The sequence below is a fragment of the Felis catus genome, unplaced genomic scaffold (assembly GCF_018350175.1).
Source record: "Felis catus isolate Fca126 unplaced genomic scaffold, F.catus_Fca126_mat1.0 Un_scaffold_52, whole genome shotgun sequence".
Classification (NCBI taxonomy): domain Eukaryota; kingdom Metazoa; phylum Chordata; class Mammalia; order Carnivora; family Felidae; genus Felis; species Felis catus.
Genome location: NW_025408539.1, coordinates 150295 through 173540, shown reverse-complemented (window position 1 = coordinate 173540; position 23246 = coordinate 150295). Strand labels below are relative to the sequence as shown.

At 55.3% G+C, this 23246-nt stretch overlaps 1 long non-coding RNA gene across 1 annotated transcript in view; it reads left to right on the top strand.

Annotated features, from left to right (window-relative positions):
* The window catches only part of LOC123383712, a 78062-nt gene that overhangs the window by 31531 nt on the left and 23285 nt on the right, over window positions 1–23246 (top strand). The window contains exon 2 of the long non-coding RNA XR_006593682.1: window positions 127–283. This is a non-coding gene — a long non-coding RNA (uncharacterized LOC123383712). The remainder of the gene's footprint in view (window positions 1–126; window positions 284–23246) is intronic.

The window sequence follows — 23246 nt, the reverse complement described above, 5'->3', positions numbered from 1 at the left end:
CTGTTCCCGTGTGTCATTCCACCCCTTACCGGACAGTGTTTGATCAAGACGTATTTTACTAAAGGACTTGTGGATTGCGGGGTCCCACGACATCACCTCATAGATGCAGCCGATGGTTTGTTCCAGATCCAGGCTTGTTTCCGGGAAGTAACCCTAACAGAAATTCAGAAGCACGGGAGCTGCATTCAATTAGGACGTGGATCCATGAAATGTTCGTCTCACGACCTTCTAGAAGAAGGAGCTGGGACCCATGTTCCGAGTTCTGCTGGACCCAGAGACCAAGGTAAGGGCACAAACTGTCCCACACATCATACATGCTTTTTAAAAAATTCATGGTTATTTTTCCAACCTAGTAAAGTGATTGAACACTACCGAAAACCTGGTAGGTCAGTCTCAGTAACCTTATGTTATCTGTTAATTTAAATTCCACTGAGTGAAGACACAGTGTAATATTAGTTTCAGGTGTCCAATATAGAGCAACACTTCCACACGTCACCCGGTGCTCATCCCAGGTGCACTTCTTAATCCCCATCCGCTGTTTCACCCATTCCCTCACCTCGCTGTGGAACTCCTCAGTTTGTTTCCTAGTTAAGAGTCCGTTTGTCTCCTCCCCCCGCCCCTTTGTTTTGTTTTCTTGCCATGTGTTAGTGACATCATTGGGTATTTGTCTTTCTCCGACAGGCTTATTTCACCCAGCATAACATTCTCTCTCTCCATCCACCTCGTGGCAAATGGCAAGATTTCACGTTTTTACGGCTAAATCATATTACATTCCATAGACCACATCTCAATTTATTCATCAGTTGATGGGTGCTTGGATAGTTTCTGTCATTTGGCTTTTGTAGAAAATGCTGCTGTAAACATCACGGTGCATGTATCCCTTTGAAGATTTTGTATTCTTTGTGGAAACACCTTGTAGTGAAGTTGCTGGATTGTAAGGTACTTCTATTTCCAGTTTTGTTTTGTTTTTGACATCTCCATGTGGTTTTCCAGAGTGGCTGCACCAGTTTGCATTCCTACCCACAGTGCAAGAGGGTTATTCTTTCCCCACATCCTTGGCAACACCTGCTGTGTCATCCTTCATTGATTTTAGTCATTGTGACAGATGTGATGTGTTCTCTCATTGTACTTTCGAATTGTATGTCCCTGAAGATCAGTATTGTTGAGCATTTTTTCATGTGTCTCTTGGCCATGTATATGTCTTCCTTTGGGAAATGTCCACTCGTGTCTTCTGCCCATTTTTAATCAGACTTCTCATTTTTTGCGTGCTGTATAACTGTATATATTTTGGACACTAACCCTTTATCCGATGTCGTTTGCAAATATCATTCTGTTGATGTTTTCGTTTTGTTGATTATTTCCTTGGTGACGGAAGGTTTTAATTTTTATAAAGTCTCATTATTTTTGCTTGCGTTTCCCTTACCTCTAGAGATATATCTACAAAGACGTTTGCACAGGCAATGTCAAGTAAGATACTACCCGTGTTATCCTCTGGGATTTTTATGGTTTCAGGTTTCACATATAGTTCTTTGTCCATGTTGGATTTATTTTTGTGTATGTTGTAAGACAGTGGTCCGTTGTTTTTGTTTTGTTTTGCAGATTGCTGTCCAGTTTTTCCAAAACCATATGTTGAGGAGCCTTTTTTTAAATTTATGTATTTATTTTTGAGAGAGAGAGAGAGAGAGAGAGAGAGAGCGAGCATACAGAAGAGGGGCAGAGAGATATGGAGAGAGAGAATCCCATGCATGCTCTGCACTGCCCTGAGATCATGACCTGAGCTGAACCCACCATCACACGCTTTCTTGACTGGGCCACCCATGTGTCCCAAGACTATCTTTTTTTCCACTGGATGTTCTTTCCTGCTTGGTTGAGAATTAATTGACCATAGAGGTGTGAGTTTATTTCTGGGTGTCCATGCTATTGATCTATGCGTATGAGTTTGTTGTTGTTGTTATGTTTTGTTGTTGTTTTGTCAGTACTGTTCAGTACGGACATACTGATCATACTGTTCTGATCAGTATAGCTTTGTAATATAACCTAAAGTCTGGAATTGTGATGTCTCCAGCTTTGCTTTTCTTCTACAAGTTTGTGTTGGCTGTTTGGGGACTTTTGTCATTCCATACACATGTTGAGATTATTTGTTCTTGTTCTGTGACAAATGCTTTTGTGAGTGTGATATCCCTATCACACTTCATTTCATTATATGTGTAGATTGCTTTGAGGAGTGTAGACATTTTAACAGTATTTTGTGCTTCCCATCCATGAACATGAAATGTATGTCCATTTCTTTGTGTCCTCTTCCATTTATTTCATCAGTGTTTCATAGCGTTTAGAGTACAGGTCTTTCACCTCTTTGGTTAGGTTTATTCCTGGTTTCTTGTGGTATTTGTGAGCCTGTCAATGGGATTGATCCCTTACTTTCTCTCTGTCTTAATTCATGATTTGTGTTAGAAATTCAATACATCTATGTTCCTTGATTTCTGTAGAATGTGACCTGTCGAATTGATATATATCGATTCTAGCAATTTTTAAGGGAGCCTTTCAGTTTTTAATAGAACCTATCATGTCAGTTCCAAACAGCGAAAGTGCTACTTCTTCCTTGCCGATTTGGATGCCTCTTATTTCTTTTTGTTGTCTGAGTGCTGTGGTTAGGGTTTCCCGTACTATGTGGGATAACAGTGGTGAGAGGGGTCATTCCTAGTTTGTCCCTGACTTTGGAAGAAAAACTCTCAATTTTTACCCATTGAGGATGAGATAAGCTGTGGGTTTTTCATAGACGACCTTTATTATGTGCAGGTAGGTTGAGTCCCAATGTACTTTGCTGAGTGTTTTTATCATGAATGGATGTGACATTTTATCAAATAGTTTTCCTACTTCTGTTGAAAGCATCCTATTGTTCTTATCCTTTCTTCCATTACTGTGGTGCATCATGTTGATTGATATGTGAATGTGGAGCCACGCTTGCAGCCCAGGAATATATCCCACTTGATTATGGGAAATGATTCTATCAATGTATTGTGGACTTTAATTTGAAGGTATTTTAATGAGAATTTCGGCATACATAGTCATCAGGCTATTGCTCTGCAGTTTTATTTAAAATGTTTTAAACATCTTTTTAAATGCTTATTTCTTTCCTTAGATAGTGTACATAAAAGTGAGGGAGGGGCAGAGAGACAGGGAGAGAGAGAGTCCTGGCCACGCCCCACACTGTCATGGCAGGGCCCAACGTGGGACTCGAACCCACGTACCGCAAGATAATGTCCTAATCCAAAATTAAGAGTTGGACAGTAAACCGACCGACCCACACAGGCGCCGCTGCAGTTTTCGGTTTTAGTGGAGGCTTCATCTCGTTTTGGTATCAGGGTAATGATGGCCTCATACGATGAATTTGTAAGTTTTCCTTCTTTTTTAATTTTGTAATAATTCGAGGAGAATACATATTACCTCTTCCTTGAATGGATGGTAGAATTCATCAATGAAGCCATCTGGCCATGACCTCTTGTGTTGGGAGGAGATTTTTTTAATTACTAATGGGGTATCTTTCTGTTTTCAGATTTTAGGTATCTTCCTGTTTCAGTTTCGGTAGTGGGTGTGTTTCTAGGAATTTGTCCATTTTTCTCAGAGTGTCCAATTTGTTGCATGTAGTTGTTCATAATATTATCTTCTAATTGTATTTTTGTGGTGTTGACTGTCATTTCTCCTTTCTTATTTGTGATTTCATTTATTTGAGTCCTTTCTGTCTTCTTTGTGAAGAGTCTGCCTAGGAGGTTTTCAAGTTGATTACTGCTTTCAATGAACCAGCCCCTGGTTTCATTGATTTGGTCTAGTGTCTTTTTGGTTTCTATTTTCCTTGTTTCTGCCCTAAACTCTATTATTTCCTTCCTTCTGCTGCTCTTTTACTCATTCCCTTAGGTGTAAGTTAGGATTGTTTGAGATTTTTCTTGCTCTTTAAGGTAGGCTTGTATTGCTATATACTTCCATCATAGACTGCTTTTGCCGCATTCCAAAGGGTTTTACCAGTGTATTTTCATTTTCATTTGTTTCAGTGTATTTTCTCATTGATTTCCTGTTTGACCCATTCATTTAGTAGCATGTTACTTAACCTCCCTTTATTTGTGGCCTTCCCTCCCCCCCTCCGCCCTCTTTTTGTGGTTGACTTCAAGTTTCCTAGCTTTGTGGTTAGAAAAGATGCTTGGTCTGATCTCTGTCGTTGGGTACCTCTTGAGGCCTGATTTGTGACCTAGAATGTGATCAATTCTGGAGAACGCCCCAGGTATGCTTGAAAAGAATGTGTACTCTGTCATTTTAGTATGGAGTGTTCTGAATATACCTATTAAACCCTTCTGGTCCAGTGTGTCATTCAAAGCCATTGTTTCCTTGTTGACTTTCTGTTTATAGGTTCTGTCCATTGATGTGAGTGATGTGTTAAAGTCCTCTACTATCATCCTATTATTATAAATGAGTTCCTTTACGGTGTTGCTAAATGTTTTGTATACTTGGTGATCGCATGTTGGGTGCATCAAAATTTACAATCATTGGATCTTCTTGTTTGGCTGTCCCCTTTAGTATGAGATCGTGTCTGTCTTCATCTCTTGTTATAGCTGTATGTATGTATGTATGTATGTATGTATGTATGTATTTTAATTTAAGTCTTAGTTGACATACAGTGCATTCTCAGGTTTAGGAGTAGAATTCGGTGATTCATCCTTTACATACAACACCCAGTGCTCATCACAACAAGTGCTCTCCTTAACACTCGTCCTCCATCTAGCCCAGCGCTAACCCATCTCCCTCCATGAACTTTCACTTTTTTTTTCTCTAAATTAAGAGACTCATGTGGTTTGTTACCATGCTTCTCTTTTCCTGGCTCCTTCCTTAGTTTTCATGTGTTTTGTTTCTTAACTTCCACATGAGTGAAATCATATATGTGTCTTTCTCTGATTGACATATTTCACGTAGCATAATACATTCAATCGCCACCCACATCGTTGCAAATGGCAAGATTTCATTCTTCTTGAAGCTGAGTTATATTTCATTGTATATACGTATGTATGTATATATGAACATACACATATGTCCATATGCATATACATCGTATACATACACACACCACAAATTCTTTACACCTTCATCAGTTGATGGATACTTGGGCTTTCCCCATAGTTGGGCTACTGTTGATAATTCTGCTATAAATGTTGGGTGCATGCAATTTCACTGTTAGGTATTTACCCAAAGGGTACCAAAATAGAGTCTCGGTTTTAAAGTTTATTTTACCTGATATAAGTATGGCTACTGGCTTTCTTTTGACATTATTGGCATGATAAATATTTCTTCATTCCCTCACTTCAAATCTGCAGGAGACTTGGGGCGCCTGGGTGGCTCAGTCGGTTAAGGGGCCGACTTTGGCTCAGGTCATGATCTCGCAGTCCCTGAGGTCGAGCCCCGCGTCGGGCACTGTGCTGACAGCTCAGAGCCTGGAGCCTGTTTCAGATTCTGTGTCTCCCTCTCTCTGACCCTCCCCCGTTCATGCTTGGTCTCTCTCTGTCTCAAAAATAAATCAACATTAAAAAAATTTAAAAAAATAACAAATCTGCAGGAGACTTAAGTCCGAATAAGGCTTTGTAGGCAGCATCTAGATAGACATTGTTTTTTGTTTGCTTGTTTGTTTGTCTGTTCTGTCCATTCTGACGCCCTTTCCAATGTCTTTGGATTGGAGCATATAGTCCATTTATAGTCAGAGTGATTATTGATAGGTATATATTTAGTCCCATTCTACAAGTTGTTTTGTCATTGTTTCTTGATGTTTTCTCTGATCCTTTCATGTCTGTGACACTTTTAGTCTTTCCTTTCCACTCAAGAGCCCGATTTAAATATTCTTTTCTTTTGACTGGTGGTACATTTCTTTACTTATTTTTAATATTTCTTCCTTTTAAAATTGAAGCCCAAGTTAGTTACCTTATAGAGGAATACAGTTTCAGCAGTAGAATTTAGTGATCCATCAAGTACAAAATATACCCAATACTCATCCCAAGGTCCACCCCTAATGCCCATCACCCATTTAGCCCATACTCCTCTTCAGTAACCCTCCAGGAACCCTGAGATTCTTCCCTCTACTTAACAGCCTCTTATCATTTGACTCTGTCTCTGTGTGTATCTTATTTTGCTTTCCTTGCACTATGTTCATCAGTTTCATTAAATTCGACAGATGAGAGGATGTGTGTCGTTCTCTGACATATTTTGCTTAGCTTAAGAAAGTCCGGTTCCATCCCCGTTGTTGCAAAGAGCGAGATTTCATTCTTTTTGATCGCCAAGTAATAGTCCATTGTATGAATATACCATATCTTCTTTGTCCATTCATCTGTCAGTGGTCATTTGGGCTCTTTGCATAACTTAGCTATTGTTGAGAATGCTGCTATAAATATTGGAGTACACGTGCCACTTCGAGTCAGCGTTAGTGTATCTTTTGGATAAATACCTAGTAGTGCAATTGCTGGGTCCTAGTGTAGTTCTATTTTTTGTTTTTGTGACGAATCTCCATACTATTGTCCAGAATGGCTACACCACTTTGCATTCGCACCAGCATTGCAAAAGGGTTCCCTTTCCCTGCATCCTTGCCAACATCTGTCGTTTCCGGAGATGTTAATTTTAGCCATTCTGATAGGTGTGAGGGGATAGCTCATTGTGGGTTTGATTTGTATTTCAGTGATGACCAGTGAGATTGAGCATCTTTTCATGTGTGACCGATCTGGATGTCATCTTTCTTAAAGTGTCTCTTCATGTCTTTTGCCCATTTCTTCACTGGATTATTTGGTTTCTGGATATTGAGGGTGATCAGTTTTTTATAGAAGTTGGATACTAACCCCTTATCTGATATGTCACCTGCAAATATCTTCTCCCATTTCATTCAGTTGCCTTTTAGTTTGGCTGATTTTGTCCCCTGCTGTGCAGAAGCTTTTTATCTTTGGGACCCAATAGTTCATTGTGGTTTTTATTGCCCTTGCTTCTGGAGACATGACAAGCGAGAAGTTGCTGCGGCCAGGATCAAGGAGGTACATTGCCTGTTATCTCCTCTAGGATTTTGATTGTTCCTGACTTACATTTAGATAATTCATCCATTATGAGGTGTGTGTGTGTGTGTGTGTGTGTGTGTGTGTGTGTGGTTTAAGAACAGTGTCCAGGTTCATCATTCTCACTGTCCAGTATTCCGAGTACCATTTGCTGAAGAGACTCTGATTCCATTGGATATTCTTTCTGTGTTAACAAAGATTACTCACCATATGTTTGAGGGTATATTTCTGGGTTCCATATTCTGTTCCATTGACGTCTGTCATCGTTTCTCTGCCTGTACATACTATCTTGATGAATGCAGCTTTCTAATACACCATACATCCAAAATAGTCATGTTTCCACCTTTGTTTTCTTTTTCAACATGACCTTGGCATTTGGTATCTTTTCTGGATCCTTACACATTTTAGGGTTGTTTGTTCTAGCTCTGTGGAGAAAGCTCGTGTTATTGTGATAGGGATTGCATTGAGTGTGTCGACTGCTTTGGTAGTATTGACATCTTAACAATGTTTGTTCTTCTAATACGTGAGCATGGAATGTTTTCCATTTCTTTGGGTTTCTTCAATTTTTCTCATAGACGATTTATAGTTTGTTGCTTACATCCCCATTGGGAGAGAGTCTGAGCTAGGGTTAGGGTTCGGTCCAGGACGTTGCTAGGGCCAAAGCAACTCCATTCTCGTGACCTCCTAGAGGAATGAAGTAAGGGACCAGGAGACAGCGGGGGTCAATTGTTTGATTAGGTTTCAAGATCGGGTTAGGATTCGGTTGAGGTTTCCGGTTAGGGGTAGGGTTTGGGTTAGGACCCAAGAGGCTCCAGGTACTGAACCCACAGCAGGGCAGTGGTCACCCGAATGGGCTAAGTTGAGGGCACAGGGGACAGGGCTGGTAAGGTTCAGTCTTTGGCTTCCTGGCCACGCAAATCTATGGGCCACTGGTCAGGTAGGCCTCGGGAATTCTCTCAGACAACTGCAGCCGGGCCTGCAGAATGACATTGTGAGGTTCCAGGCACCATGCCGAGGGACACTGCGCCACTTCTGAAACCCCAGGCGCGTGGTGTTGCCAGACTTTGGGATTGGGTCCACAAGGGGAGAGAGACTTAGCTACGGTTAGTGTTTGGACCAGATATGTAGCCAGGATCGAAGTGACTCCAGTCTCGAGATCTCCCTCGAGAGATGAAGTGAGGGCTCATGTGAAGGTGAGGTTAAAATGAAGCGATAGGGTTCAAGGCCGGCTTAGGATTCGGAGGAGGGTCCGGTTAAGGGTAGGGTTGGGGTTACGTCCCAGGAGGCCCCAAGTGCTGAAGCCAGAACACTTCAGTGGTATCCCGAAGGACTGAGTTCAGGGCACAAGGGAGAGTGCCGGGCAGGGTCAGACTCTGTTCTTCCAAGGCCACACAACTATATGAGCGCCTGGTCGGGGAAGACTCAGGAATCCTCTCTGGCAGCTGCAACAGGCATGGGAAACGATATGGTGAGCTTCCAGATACCATACCAAGTGACCATGCAACCCTTCAGGTCCCAAGGCGTATGGTGTTGTCAGACATAGGGATTGGGTCCCCACGGGGAGAGAGCCTTAGCTAGGATTAGGGTTTGGAACAGAGATGTCGCCAGGGCTGAAGTGACTCCAGTCTTGTGATCTCCCTCGAGGGATGAAGTGAGGGCCCATGCCAGAAGGCGGCTCAATAGCAGGGTTAGGCATCGAGGCAGGCTTAGGTGTCGGTGGAGGGTCTCGGATCAGGTAAGGGTTAGGGTTAGAGTAAGCTCCAAGGAGGTTCCAGGCGCCGAACACACAGGAAGGTCATGGTCTCCGTGAAAGGCTAAGTTGAGGGCACAAGGGACGATGCCGGTCAGGATCCCTCTTTGGCTGCCAAGGCCACACATGTCGATCTGACCCTGGTCGAAGAGGCCTCTGGAATCCTCTCGGGACTGCAGACGGGCCTGGAAAACGACAGGGTGAGCTTCCACGTTCCTTGACTAGTCAGCCTGCACCGCTTCTGGACCCCAGGCGCGTGATGCTGTCAGACCTTGGAATTGGGTCCCCATGAGGGGAGAGCCTTAGCTAGGGTTAGGGTTCGGTCCAGGGACGATGCCAGGGCCGAAACGACTTCGGTCTAGTGATCTCCCGCGAGGACTGAAGTGAGGGCCCATGCCAGAAGGCGGCTCAAATGCAGGATTAGGGATCGAGGCAGCTTAGGTTTCGGGGGAGGGTCCCGGTTCGGGGTAGGGTTAGGGTTAGGGTTAGGTCCAAGGAGGTTCCAGGCGCCGAACCCACAGCAGGGCAGTGGTCTCCCCGAAGGGCTGAGTTGAGGGCACAAGGGACGGTGCCGGTCAGGATCCCTCTTTGGCTGCCAGAGCCACACATGTTGTTCCTCCTGTGGTCGAGGAGGCCACCGGAATCCTCTCGGGAGCTGCAGCCGGGCCTGGGAAACGACATGGTGAGCTTCCACGTGCCTTGCCGAGTCAGCCTGCACCGCTTCTGGACCCCAGGCGCGTGATTCTGTCAGACGTTGGAATTGGGTCCCCATGAGGGGAGAGCCTTAGCTAGGGTTAGGGTTCGGACCAGGGACGTCGCCAGGGCCGAAGCGACTCCGGTCTCGTGATCTCCCTCGAGGGCTGAAGTGAGGGCCCATGCCAGAAGGCGGCTCAAATGCAGGATTACGGATCGAGGCAGGCTTAGGTTTCGGTGCAGGGTCTCGGTTCGGGGTAGGGTCAGGGTTAGGGTTAGGGTTAGGTCCCAGGAAGTTCCAGGCGCCGAACCCACAGCAGGGCATTGGTCTCCCCGAAGGGCTGAGTTGAGGGCACAAAGGACGGTGCCGGTCAGGATCCTTCTTTGGCTGCCAGGACCACACATTTTGTTCCTCCCGTGGTCGAGGAGGCCTCCGCAATCCACTCGGGAGCTGCAGCCGGGCCTGGGAAACGACATGGTGAGCTTCCAGGTGCCTTGCCGAGTCAGTCTGCAATGCTTCTGGACCCCAGGCGCGTGATGCTGTCAGACCTTGGAATTGGGTCCCCATGAGAGGAGAGCCTTAGCTAGGGTTAGGGTTCGGTACTGGGACGTCGCCAGGGCCGAAGCGACTCCGGTCTCGTGATCTCCCTCGAGGGCTGAAGTGAGGGCCCATGCCAGAAGGCGGCTCAAATGCAGGATTAGGGATCGAGGCAGGCTTAGGTTTCGGTGCAGGCTCCCGGTTCGGGGTAGGGTTAGGGTTAGGGTTAGGTCCCAGGAGGTTCCAGGCGCCGAACCCACAGCAGGGCAGTGGTCTCCCCGAAGGGCTGAGTTGAGGGCACAAGGGATCGAGCCGGTCAGGATCCCTCTTTGGCTGCCAAGGCCACACATGTTGTTCCACCCGTGGTCGAGGAGTCCTCCGCAATCCTCTCTGGAGCTGCAGCCGGGCCTGGGAAACGACATGGTGAGCTTCCAGGTTCCTTGCCGAGTCAGCCTGCACCGCTTCTGGACCCCAGGCGCGTGATGCTGTCAGACGTTGGAATTGGGTCCCCATGAGGGGAGAGCCTTAGCTAGCGTTAGGGTTCGGGCCAGGGACGTCGCCAGGGCCGAAGCGACACCGGTCTCGTGATCTCCCTCGAGGGCTGAAGTGAGGGCCCATGCCAGAAGGCGGCTCAAATGCAGGATTAGGGATCGAGGCAGGCTTAGGTTTCGGGGGAGGGTCCCGGTTCGGGGTAGGGTTAGGGTTAGGGTTAGGTCCCAGGAGGTTCCAGGCGCCGAACCCACAGCAGGGCAGTGGTCTCCCCGAAGGGCTGAGTTGAGGGCACAAGGGACGGTGCCGGTCAGGATCCCTCTTTGGCTGCCACGGCCACACATGTTGTTCCTCCCGTGGTCGAGGAGGTCTCCGGAATCCTCTCGGGAGCTGCAGCCGGGCCTGGGAAACGACATGGTGAGCTTCCAGGTTCCTTGCCGAGTCAGCCTGCACCGCTTCTGGACCCCAGGCGCGTGATGCTGTCAGACGTTGGAATTGGGTCCCCATGAGGGGAGAGCCTTAGCTAGGGTTAGGGTTCGGTCCAGGGACGTCGCCAGGGCCGAAGCGACTCCGGTCTCGTGATCTCCCTCGAGGGCTGAAGTGAGGGCCCATGCCAGAAGGCGGCTCAAATGCAGGATTAGGGATCGAGGCAGGCTTAGGTTTCGGGGGAGGGTCCCGGTTTGGGGTAGGGTTAGGGTTAGGGTTAGGTCCCAGGAGGTTCCAGGCGCCGAACCCACAGCAGGGCAGTGGTCTCCCTGAAGGGCTGAGTTGAGGGCACAAGGGACGGTGCCGGTCAGGATCCCTCTTTGGCTGCCACGGCCACACATGTTGTTCCTCCCGCGGTCGAGGAGGCCTCCGCAATCCCCTCGGGAGCTGCAGCCGGGCCTGGGAAACGACATGGTGAGCTTCCAGGTTCCTTGCCGAGTCAGCCTGCACCGCTTCTGGACCCCAGGCGCGTGATGCTGTCAGACGTTGGAATTGGGTCCCCATGAGGGGAGAGCCTTAGCTAGGGTTAGGGTTCGGGCCAGGGACGTCGCCAGGGCCGAAGCGACTCCGGTCTCGTGATCTCCCTCGAGGGCTGAAGTGAGGGCCCATGCCAGAAGGCGGCTCAAATGCAGGATTAGGGATCGAGGCAGGCTTAGGTTTCGGGGGAGGGTCCCGGTTCGGGGTAGGGTTAGGGTTAGGGTTAGGTCCCAGGAGGTTCCAGGCGCCGAAACCACAGCAGGGCAGTGGTCTCCCCGAAGGGCTGAGTTGAGGGCACAAGGGACGGTGCCGGTCAGGATCCCTCTTTGGCTGCCACGGCCACACATGTTGTTCCTCCCGCGGTCGAGGAGGCCTCCGCAATCCTCTCGGGAGCTGCAGCCGGGCCTGGGAAACGACATGGTGAGCTTCCAGGTGCCTTGCCGAGTCAGCCTGCACCGCTTCTGGACCCCAGGCGCGTGATGCTGTCAGACGTTGGAATTGGGTCCCCATGAGGGGAGAGCCTTAGCTAGGGTTAGGGTTCGGGCCAGGGACGTCGCCAGGGCCGAAGCGACTCCGGTCTCGTGATCTCCCTCGAGGGCTGAAGTGAGGGCCCATGCCAGAAGGCGGCTCAAATGCAGGATTAGGGATCGAGGCAGGCTTAGGTTTCGGGGGAGGGTCCCGGTTCGGGGTAGGGTTAGGGTTAGGGTTAGGTCCCAGGAGGTTCCAGGCGCCGAACCCACAGCAGGGCAGTGGTCTCCCCGAAGGGCTGAGTTGAGGGCACAAGGGACGGTGCCGGTCAGGATCCCTCTTTGGCTGCCACGGCCACACATGTTGTTCCTCCCGCGGTCGAGGAGGCCTCCGCAATCCTCTCGGGAGCTGCAGCCGGGCCTGGGAAACGACATGGTGAGCTTCCAGGTGCCTTGCCGAGTCAGCCTGCACCGCTTCTGGACCCCAGGCGCGTGATGCTGTCAGACGTTGGAATTGGGTCCCCATGAGGGGAGAGCCTTAGCTAGGGTTAGGGTTCGGGCCAGGGACGTCGCCAGGGCCGAAGCGACTCCGGTCTCGTGATCTCCCTCGAGGGCTGAAGTGAGGGCCCATGCCAGAAGGCGGCTCAAATGCAGGATTAGGGATCGAGGCAGGCTTAGGTTTCGGGGGAGGGTCCCGGTTCGGGGTAGGGTTAGGGTTAGGGTTAGGTCCCAGGAGGTTCCAGGCGCCGAACCCACAGCAGGGCAGTGGTCTCCCCGAAGGGCTGAGTTGAGGGCACAAGGGACGGTGCCGGTCAGGATCCCTCTTTGGCTGCCACGGCCACACATGTTGTTCCTCCCGCGGTCGAGGAGGCCTCCGCAATCCTCTCGGGAGCTGCAGCCGGGCCTGGGAAACGACATGGTGAGCTTCCAGGTGCCTTGCCGAGTCAGCCTGCACCGCTTCTGGACCCCAGGCGCGTGATGCTGTCAGACGTTGGAATTGGGTCCCCATGAGGGGAGAGCCTTAGCTAGGGTTAGGGTTCGGGCCAGGGACGTCGCCAGGGCCGAAGCGACTCCGGTCTCGTGATCTCCCTCGAGGGCTGAAGTGAGGGCCCATGCCAGAAGGCGGCTCAAATGCAGGATTAGGGATCGAGGCAGGCTTAGGTTTCGGGGGAGGGTCCCGGTTCGGGGTAGGGTTAGGGTTAGGGTTAGGTCCCAGGAGGTTCCAGGCGCCGAACCCACAGCAGGGCAGTGGTCTCCCCGAAGGGCTGAGTTGAGGGCACAAGGGACGGTGCCGGTCAGGATCCCTCTTTGGCTGCCACGGCCACACATGTTGTTCCTCCCGCGGTCGAGGAGGCCTCCGCAATCCTCTCGGGAGCTGCAGCCGGGCCTGGGAAACGACATGGTGAGCTTCCAGGTGCCTTGCCGAGTCAGCCTGCACCGCTTCTGGACCCCAGGCGCGTGATGCTGTCAGACGTTGGAATTGGGTCCCCATGAGGGGAGAGCCTTAGCTAGGGTTAGGGTTCGGGCCAGGGACGTCGCCAGGGCCGAAGCGACTCCGGTCTCGTGATCTCCCTCGAGGGCTGAAGTGAGGGCCCATGCCAGAAGGCGGCTCAAATGCAGGATTAGGGATCGAGGCAGGCTTAGGTTTCGGGGGAGGGTCCCGGTTCGGGGTAGGGTTAGGGTTAGGGTTAGGTCCCAGGAGGTTCCAGGCGCCGAACCCACAGCAGGGCAGTGGTCTCCCCGAAGGGCTGAGTTGAGGGCACAAGGGACGGTGCCGGTCAGGATCCCTCTTTGGCTGCCACGGCCACACATGTTGTTCCTCCCGCGGTCGAGGAGGCCTCCGCAATCCTCTCGGGAGCTGCAGCCGGGCCTGGGAAACGACATGGTGAGCTTCCAGGTGCCTTGCCGAGTCAGCCTGCACCGCTTCTGGACCCCAGGCGCGTGATGCTGTCAGACGTTGGAATTGGGTCCCCATGAGGGGAGAGCCTTAGCTAGGGTTAGGGTTCGGGCCAGGGACGTCGCCAGGGCCGAAGCGACTCCGGTCTCGTGATCTCCCTCGAGGGCTGAAGTGAGGGCCCATGCCAGAAGGCGGCTCAAATGCAGGATTAGGGATCGAGGCAGGCTTAGGTTTCGGGGGAGGGTTAGGGTTAGGGTTAGGTCCCAGGAGGTTCCAGGCGCCGAACCCACAGCAGGGCAGTGGTCTCCCCGAAGGGCTGAGTTGAGGGCACAAGGGACGGTGCCGGTCAGGATCCCTCTTTGGCTGCCACGGCCACACATGTTGTTCCTCCCGCGGTCGAGGAGGCCTCCGCAATCCTCTCGGGAGCTGCAGCCGGGCCTGGGAAACGACATGGTGAGCTTCCAGGTGCCTTGCCGAGTCAGCCTGCACCGCTTCTGGACCCCAGGCGCGTGATGCTGTCAGACGTTGGAATTGGGTCCCCATGAGGGGAGAGCCTTAGCTAGGGTTAGGGTTCGGGCCAGGGACGTCGCCAGGGCCGAAGCGACTCCGGTCTCGTGATCTCCCTCGAGGGCTGAAGTGAGGGCCCATGCCAGAAGGCGGCTCAAATGCAGGATTAGGGATCGAGGCAGGCTTAGGTTTCGGGGGAGGGTCCCGGTTCGGGGTAGGGTTAGGGTTAGGGTTAGGTCCCAGGAGGTTCCAGGCGCCGAACCCACAGCAGGGCAGTGGTCTCCCCGAAGGGCTGAGTTGAGGGCACAAGGGACGGTGCCGGTCAGGATCCCTCTTTGGCTGCCACGGCCACACATGTTGTTCCTCCCGCGGTCGAGGAGGCCTCCGCAATCCTCTCGGGAGCTGCAGCCGGGCCTGGGAAACGACATGGTGAGCTTCCAGGTGCCTTGCCGAGTCAGCCTGCACCGCTTCTGGACCCCAGGCGCGTGATGCTGTCAGACGTTGGAATTGGGTCCCCATGAGGGGAGAGCCTTAGCTAGGGTTAGGGTTCGGGCCAGGGACGTCGCCAGGGCCGAAGCGACTCCGGTCTCGTGATCTCCCTCGAGGGCTGAAGTGAGGGCCCATGCCAGAAGGCGGCTCAAATGCAGGATTAGGGATCGAGGCAGGCTTAGGTTTCGGGGGAGGGTCCCGGTTCGGGGTAGGGTTAGGGTTAGGGTTAGGTCCCAGGAGGTTCCAGGCGCCGAACCCACAGCAGGGCAGTGGTCTCCCCGAAGGGCTGAGTTGAGGGCACAAGGGACGGTGCCGGTCAGGATCCCTCTTTGGCTGCCACGGCCACACATGTTGTTCCTCCCGCGGTCGAGGAGGCCTCCGCAATCCTCTCGGGAGCTGCAGCCGGGCCTGGGAAACGACATGGTGAGCTTCCAGGTGCCTTGCCGAGTCAGCCTGCACCGCTTCTGGACCCCAGGCGCGTGATGCTGTCAGACGTTGGAATTGGGTCCCCATGAGGGGAGAGCCTTAGCTAGGGTTAGGGTTCGGGCCAGGGACGTCGCCAGGGCCGAAGCGACTCCGGTCTCGTGATCTCCCTCGAGGGCTGAAGTGAGGGCCCATGCCAGAAGGCGGCTCAAATGCAGGATTAGGGATCGAGGCAGGCTTAGGTTTCGGGGGAGGGTCCCGGTTCGGGGTAGGGTTAGGGTTAGGGTTAGGTCCCAGGAGGTTCCAGGCGCCGAACCCACAGCAGGGCAGTGGTCTCCCCGAAGGGCTGAGTTGAGGGCACAAGGGACGGTGCCGGTCAGGATCCCTCTTTGGCTGCCACGGCCACACATGTTGTTCCTCCCGCGGTCGAGGAGGCCTCCGCAATCCTCTCGGGAGCTGCAGCCGGGCCTGGGAAACGACATGGTGAGCTTCCAGGTGCCTTGCCGAGTCAGCCTGCACCGCTTCTGGACCCCAGGCGCGTGATGCTGTCAGACGTTGGAATTGGGTCCCCATGAGGGGAGAGCCTTAGCTAGGGTTAGGGTTCGGGCCAGGGACGTCGCCAGGGCCGAAGCGACTCCGGTCTCGTGATCTCCCTCGAGGGCTGAAGTGAGGGCCCATGCCAGAAGGCGGCTCAAATGCAGGATTAGGGATCGAGGCAGGCTTAGGTTTCGGGGGAGGGTCCCGGTTCGGGGTAGGGTTAGGGTTAGGGTTAGGTCCCAGGAGGTTCCAGGCGCCGAACCCACAGCAGGGCAGTGGTCTCCCCGAAGGGCTGAGTTGAGGGCACAAGGGACGGTGCCGGTCAGGATCCCTCTTTGGCTGCCACGGCCACACATGTTGTTCCTCCCGCGGTCGAGGAGGCCTCCGCAATCCTCTCGGGAGCTGCAGCCGGGCCTGGGAAACGACATGGTGAGCTTCCAGGTGCCTTGCCGAGTCAGCCTGCACCGCTTCTGGACCCCAGGCGCGTGATGCTGTCAGACGTTGGAATTGGGTCCCCATGAGGGGAGAGCCTTAGCTAGGGTTAGGGTTCGGGCCAGGGACGTCGCCAGGGCCGAAGCGACTCCGGTCTCGTGATCTCCCTCGAGGGCTGAAGTGAGGGCCCATGCCAGAAGGCGGCTCAAATGCAGGATTAGGGATCGAGGCAGGCTTAGGTTTCGGGGGAGGGTTAGGGTTAGGGTTAGGTCCCAGGAGGTTCCAGGCGCCGAACCCACAGCAGGGCAGTGGTCTCCCCGAAGGGCTGAGTTGAGGGCACAAGGGACGGTGCCGGTCAGGATCCCTCTTTGGCTGCCACGGCCACACATGTTGTTCCTCCCGCGGTCGAGGAGGCCTCCGCAATCCTCTCGGGAGCTGCAGCCGGGCCTGGGAAACGACATGGTGAGCTTCCAGGTGCCTTGCCGAGTCAGCCTGCACCGCTTCTGGACCCCAGGCGCGTGATGCTGTCAGACGTTGGAATTGGGTCCCCATGAGGGGAGAGCCTTAGCTAGGGTTAGGGTTCGGGCCAGGGACGTCGCCAGGGCCGAAGCGACTCCGGTCTCGTGATCTCCCTCGAGGGCTGAAGTGAGGGCCCATGCCAGAAGGCGGCTCAAATGCAGGATTAGGGATCGAGGCAGGCTTAGGTTTCGGGGGAGGGTCCCGGTTCGGGGTAGGGTTAGGGTTAGGGTTAGGTCCCAGGAGGTTCCAGGCGCCGAACCCACAGCAGGGCAGTGGTCTCCCCGAAGGGCTGAGTTGAGGGCACAAGGGACGGTGCCGGTCAGGATCCCTCTTTGGCTGCCACGGCCACACATGTTGTTCCTCCCGCGGTCGAGGAGGCCTCCGCAATCCTCTCGGGAGCTGCAGCCGGGCCTGGGAAACGACATGGTGAGCTTCCAGGTGCCTTGCCGAGTCAGCCTGCACCGCTTCTGGACCCCAGGCGCGTGATGCTGTCAGACGTTGGAATTGGGTCCCCATGAGGGGAGAGCCTTAGCTAGGGTTAGGGTTCGGGCCAGGGACGTCGCCAGGGCCGAAGCGACTCCGGTCTCGTGATCTCCCTCGAGGGCTGAAGTGAGGGCCCATGCCAGAAGGCGGCTCAAATGCAGGATTAGGGATCGAGGCAGGCTTAGGTTTCGGGGGAGGGTCCCGGTTCGGGGTAGGGTTAGGGTTAGGGTTAGGTCCCAGGAGGTTCCAGGCGCCGAACCCACAGCAGGGCAGTGGTCTCCCCGAAGGGCTGAGTTGAGGGCACAAGGGACGGTGCCGGTCAGGATCCCTCTTTGGCTGCCACGGCCACACATGTTGTTCCTCCCGCGGTCGAGGAGGCCTCCGCAATCCTCTCGGGAGCTGCAGCCGGGCCTGGGAAACGACATGGTGAGCTTCCAGGTGCCTTGCCGAGTCAGCCTGCACCGCTTCTGGACCCCAGGCGCGTGATGCTGTCAGACGTTGGAATTGGGTCCCCATGAGGGGAGAGCCTTAGCTAGGGTTAGGGTTCGGGCCAGGGACGTCGCCAGGGCCGAAGCGACTCCGGTCTCGTGATCTCCCTCGAGGGCTGAAGTGAGGGCCCATGCCAGAAGGCGGCTCAAATGCAGGATTAGGGATCGAGGCAGGCTTAGGTTTCGGGGGAGGGTTAGGGTTAGGGTTAGGTCCCAGGAGGTTCCAGGCGCCGAACCCACAGCAGGGCAGTGGTCTCCCCGAAGGGCTGAGTTGAGGGCACAAGGGACGGTGCCGGTCAGGATCCCTCTTTGGCTGCCACGGCCACACATGTTGTTCCTCCCGCGGTCGAGGAGGCCTCCGCAATCCTCTCGGGAGCTGCAGCCGGGCCTGGGAAACGACATGGTGAGCTTCCAGGTGCCTTGCCGAGTCAGCCTGCACCGCTTCTGGACCCCAGGCGCGTGATGCTGTCAGACGTTGGAATTGGGTCCCCATGAGGGGAGAGCCTTAGCTAGGGTTAGGGTTCGGGCCAGGGACGTCGCCAGGGCCGAAGCGACTCCGGTCTCGTGATCTCCCTCGAGGGCTGAAGTGAGGGCCCATGCCAGAAGGCGGCTCAAATGCAGGATTAGGGATCGAGGCAGGCTTAGGTTTCGGGGGAGGGTCCCGGTTCGGGGTAGGGTTAGGGTTAGGGTTAGGTCCCAGGAGGTTCCAGGCGCCGAACCCACAGCAGGGCAGTGGTCTCCCCGAAGGGCTGAGTTGAGGGCACAAGGGACGGTGCCGGTCAGGATCCCTCTTTGGCTGCCACGGCCACACATGTTGTTCCTCCCGCGGTCGAGGAGGCCTCCGCAATCCTCTCGGGAGCTGCAGCCGGGCCTGGGAAACGACATGGTGAGCTTCCAGGTGCCTTGCCGAGTCAGCCTGCACCGCTTCTGGACCCCAGGCGCGTGATGCTGTCAGACGTTGGAATTGGGTCCCCATGAGGGGAGAGCCTTAGCTAGGGTTAGGGTTCGGGCCAGGGACGTCGCCAGGGCCGAAGCGACTCCGGTCTCGTGATCTCCCTCGAGGGCTGAAGTGAGGGCCCATGCCAGAAGGCGGCTCAAATGCAGGATTAGGGATCGAGGCAGGCTTAGGTTTCGGGGGAGGGTCCCGGTTCGGGGTAGGGTTAGGGTTAGGGTTAGGTCCCAGGAGGTTCCAGGCGCCGAACCCACAGCAGGGCAGTGGTCTCCCCGAAGGGCTGAGTTGAGGGCACAAGGGACGGTGCCGGTCAGGATCCCTCTTTGGCTGCCACGGCCACACATGTTGTTCCTCCCGCGGTCGAGGAGGCCTCCGCAATCCTCTCGGGAGCTGCAGCCGGGCCTGGGAAACGACATGGTGAGCTTCCAGGTGCCTTGCCGAGTCAGCCTGCACCGCTTCTGGACCCCAGGCGCGTGATGCTGTCAGACGTTGGAATTGGGTCCCCATGAGGGGAGAGCCTTAGCTAGGGTTAGGGTTCGGGCCAGGGACGTCGCCAGGGCCGAAGCGACTCCGGTCTCGTGATCTCCCTCGAGGGCTGAAGTGAGGGCCCATGCCAGAAGGCGGCTCAAATGCAGGATTAGGGATCGAGGCAGGCTTAGGTTTCGGGGGAGGGTGGGGTAGGGTTAGGGTTAGGGTTAGGTCCCAGGAGGTTCCAGGCGCCGAACCCACAGCAGGGCAGTGGTCTCCCCGAAGGGCTGAGTTGAGGGCACAAGGGACGGTGCCGGTCAGGATCCCTCTTTGGCTGCCACGGCCACACATGTTGTTCCTCCCGCGGTCGAGGAGGCCTCCGCAATCCTCTCGGGAGCTGCAGCCGGGCCTGGGAAACGACATGGTGAGCTTCCAGGTGCCTTGCCGAGTCAGCCTGCACCGCTTCTGGACCCCAGGCGCGTGATGCTGTCAGACGTTGGAATTGGGTCCCCATGAGGGGAGAGCCTTAGCTAGGGTTAGGGTTCGGGCCAGGGACGTCGCCAGGGCCGAAGCGACTCCGGTCTCGTGATCTCCCTCGAGGGCTGAAGTGAGGGCCCATGCCAGAAGGCGGCTCAAATGCAGGATTAGGGATCGAGGCAGGCTTAGGTTTCGGGGGAGGGTCCCGGTTCGGGGTAGGGTTAGGGTTAGGGTTAGGTCCCAGGAGGTTCCAGGCGCCGAACCCACAGCAGGGCAGTGGTCTCCCCGAAGGGCTGAGTTGAGGGCACAAGGGACGGTGCCGGTCAGGATCCCTCTTTGGCTGCCACGGCCACACATGTTGTTCCTCCCGCGGTCGAGGAGGCCTCCGCAATCCTCTCGGGAGCTGCAGCCGGGCCTGGGAAACGACATGGTGAGCTTCCAGGTGCCTTGCCGAGTCAGCCTGCACCGCTTCTGGACCCCAGGCGCGTGATGCTGTCAGACGTTGGAATTGGGTCCCCATGAGGGGAGAGCCTTAGCTAGGGTTAGGGTTCGGGCCAGGGACGTCGCCAGGGCCGAAGCGACTCCGGTCTCGTGATCTCCCTCGAGGGCTGAAGTGAGGGCCCATGCCAGAAGGCGGCTCAAATGCAGGATTAGGGATCGAGGCAGGCTTAGGTTTCTTCGGGGTAGGGTTAGGGTTAGGGTTAGGTCCCAGGAGGTTCCAGGCGCCGAACCCACAGCAGGGCAGTGGTCTCCCCGAAGGGCTGAGTTGAGGGCACAAGGGACGGTGCCGGTCAGGATCCCTCTTTGGCTGCCACGGCCACACATGTTGTTCCTCCCGCGGTCGAGGAGGCCTCCGCAATCCTCTCGGGAGCTGCAGCCGGGCCTGGGAAACGACATGGTGAGCTTCCAGGTTCCTTGCCGAGTCAGCCTGCACCGCTTCTGGACCCCAGGCGCGTGATGCTGTCAGACGTTGGAATTGGGTCCCCATGAGGGGAGAGCCTTAGCTAGGGTTAGGGTTCGGGCCAGGGACGTCGCCAGGGCCGAAGCGACTCCGGTCTCGTGATCTCCCTCGAGGGCTGAAGTGAGGGCCCATGCCAGAAGGCGGCTCAAATGCAGGATTAGGGATCGAGGCAGGCTTAGGTTTCGGGGGAGGGTCCCGGTTCGGGGTAGGGTTAGGGTTAGGGTTAGGTCCCAGGAGGTTCCAGGCGCCGAACCCACAGCAGGGCAGTGGTCTCCCCGAAGGGCTGAGTTGAGGGCACAAGGGACGGTGCCGGTCAGGATCCCTCTTTGGCTGCCACGGCCACACATGTTGTTCCTCCCGCGGTCGAGGAGGCCTCCGCAATCCTCTCGGGAGCTGCAGCCGGGCCTGGGAAACGACATGGTGAGCTTCCAGGTGCCTTGCCGAGTCAGCCTGCACCGCTTCTGGACCCCAGGCGCGTGATGCTGTCAGACGTTGGAATTGGGTCCCCATGAGGGGAGAGCCTTAGCTAGGGTTAGGGTTCGGGCCAGGGACGTCGCCAGGGCCGAAGCGACTCCGGTCTCGTGATCTCCCTCGAGGGCTGAAGTGAGGGCCCATGCCAGAAGGCGGCTCAAATGCAGGATTAGGGATCGAGGCAGGCTTAGGTTTCGGGGGAGGGTCCCGGTTCGGGGTAGGGTTAGGGTTAGGGTTAGGTCCCAGGAGGTTCCAGGCGCCGAACCCACAGCAGGGCAGTGGTCTCCCCGAAGGGCTGAGTTGAGGGCACAAGGGACGGTGCCGGTCAGGATCCCTCTTTGGCTGCCACGGCCACACATGTTGTTCCTCCCGCGGTCGAGGAGGCCTCCGCAATCCTCTCGGGAGCTGCAGCCGGGCCTGGGAAACGACATGGTGAGCTTCCAGGTGCCTTGCCGAGTCAGCCTGCACCGCTTCTGGACCCCAGGCGCGTGATGCTGTCAGACGTTGGAATTGGGTCCCCATGAGGGGAGAGCCTTAGCTAGGGTTAGGGTTCGGGCCAGGGACGTCGCCAGGGCCGAAGCGACTCCGGTCTCGTGATCTCCCTCGAGGGCTGAAGTGAGGGCCCATGCCAGAAGGCGGCTCAAATGCAGGATTAGGGATCGAGGCAGGCTTAGGTTTCGGGGGAGGGTCCCGGTTCGGGGTAGGGTTAGGGTTAGGGTTAGGTCCCAGGAGGTTCCAGGCGCCGAACCCACAGCAGGGCAGTGGTCTCCCCGAAGGGCTGAGTTGAGGGCACAAGGGACGGTGCCGGTCAGGATCCCTCTTTGGCTGCCACGGCCACACATGTTGTTCCTCCCGCGGTCGAGGAGGCCTCCGCAATCCTCTCGGGAGCTGCAGCCGGGCCTGGGAAACGACATGGTGAGCTTCCAGGTGCCTTGCCGAGTCAGCCTGCACCGCTTCTGGACCCCAGGCGCGTGATGCTGTCAGACGTTGGAATTGGGTCCCCATGAGGGGAGAGCCTTAGCTAGGGTTAGGGTTCGGGCCAGGGACGTCGCCAGGGCCGAAGCGACTCCGGTCTCGTGATCTCCCTCGAGGGCTGAAGTGAGGGCCCATGCCAGAAGGCGGCTCAAATGCAGGATTAGGGATCGAGGCAGGCTTAGGTTTCGGGGGAGGGTCCCGGTTCGGGGTAGGGTTAGGGTTAGGGTTAGGTCCCAGGAGGTTCCAGGCGCCGAACCCACAGCAGGGCAGTGGTCTCCCGAAGGGCTGAGTTGAGGGCACAAGGGACGGTGCCGGTCAGGATCCCTCTTTGGCTGCCACGGCCACACATGTTGTTCCTCCCGCGGTCGAGGAGGCCTCCGCAATCCTCTCGGGAGCTGCAGCCGGGCCTGGGAAACGACATGGTGAGCTTCCAGGTGCCTTGCCGAGTCAGCCTGCACCGCTTCTGGACCCCAGGCGCGTGATGCTGTCAGACGTTGGAATTGGGTCCCCATGAGGGGAGAGCCTTAGCTAGGGTTAGGGTTCGGGCCAGGGACGTCGCCAGGGCCGAAGCGACTCCGGTCTCGTGATCTCCCTCGAGGGCTGAAGTGAGGGCCCATGCCAGAAGGCGGCTCAAATGCAGGATTAGGGATCGAGGCAGGCTTAGGTTTCGGGGGAGGGTCCCGGTTCGGGGTAGGGTTAGGGTTAGGGTTAGGTCCCAGGAGGTTCCAGGCGCCGAACCCACAGCAGGGCAGTGGTCTCCCCGAAGGGCTGAGTTGAGGGCACAAGGGACGGTGCCGGTCAGGATCCCTCTTTGGCTGCCACGGCCACACATGTTGTTCCTCCCGCGGTCGAGGAGGCCTCCGCAATCCTCTCGGGAGCTGCAGCCGGGCCTGGGAAACGACATGGTGAGCTTCCAGGTGCCTTGCCGAGTCAGCCTGCACCGCTTCTGGACCCCAGGCGCGTGATGCTGTCAGACGTTGGAATTGGGTCCCCATGAGGGGAGAGCCTTAGCTAGGGTTAGGGTTCGGGCCAGGGACGTCGCCAGGGCCGAAGCGACTCCGGTCTCGTGATCTCCCTCGAGGGCTGAAGTGAGGGCCCATGCCAGAAGGCGGCTCAAATGCAGGATTAGGGATCGAGGCAGGCTTAGGTTTCGGGGGAGGGTCCCGGTTCGGGGTAGGGTTAGGGTTAGGGTTAGGTCCC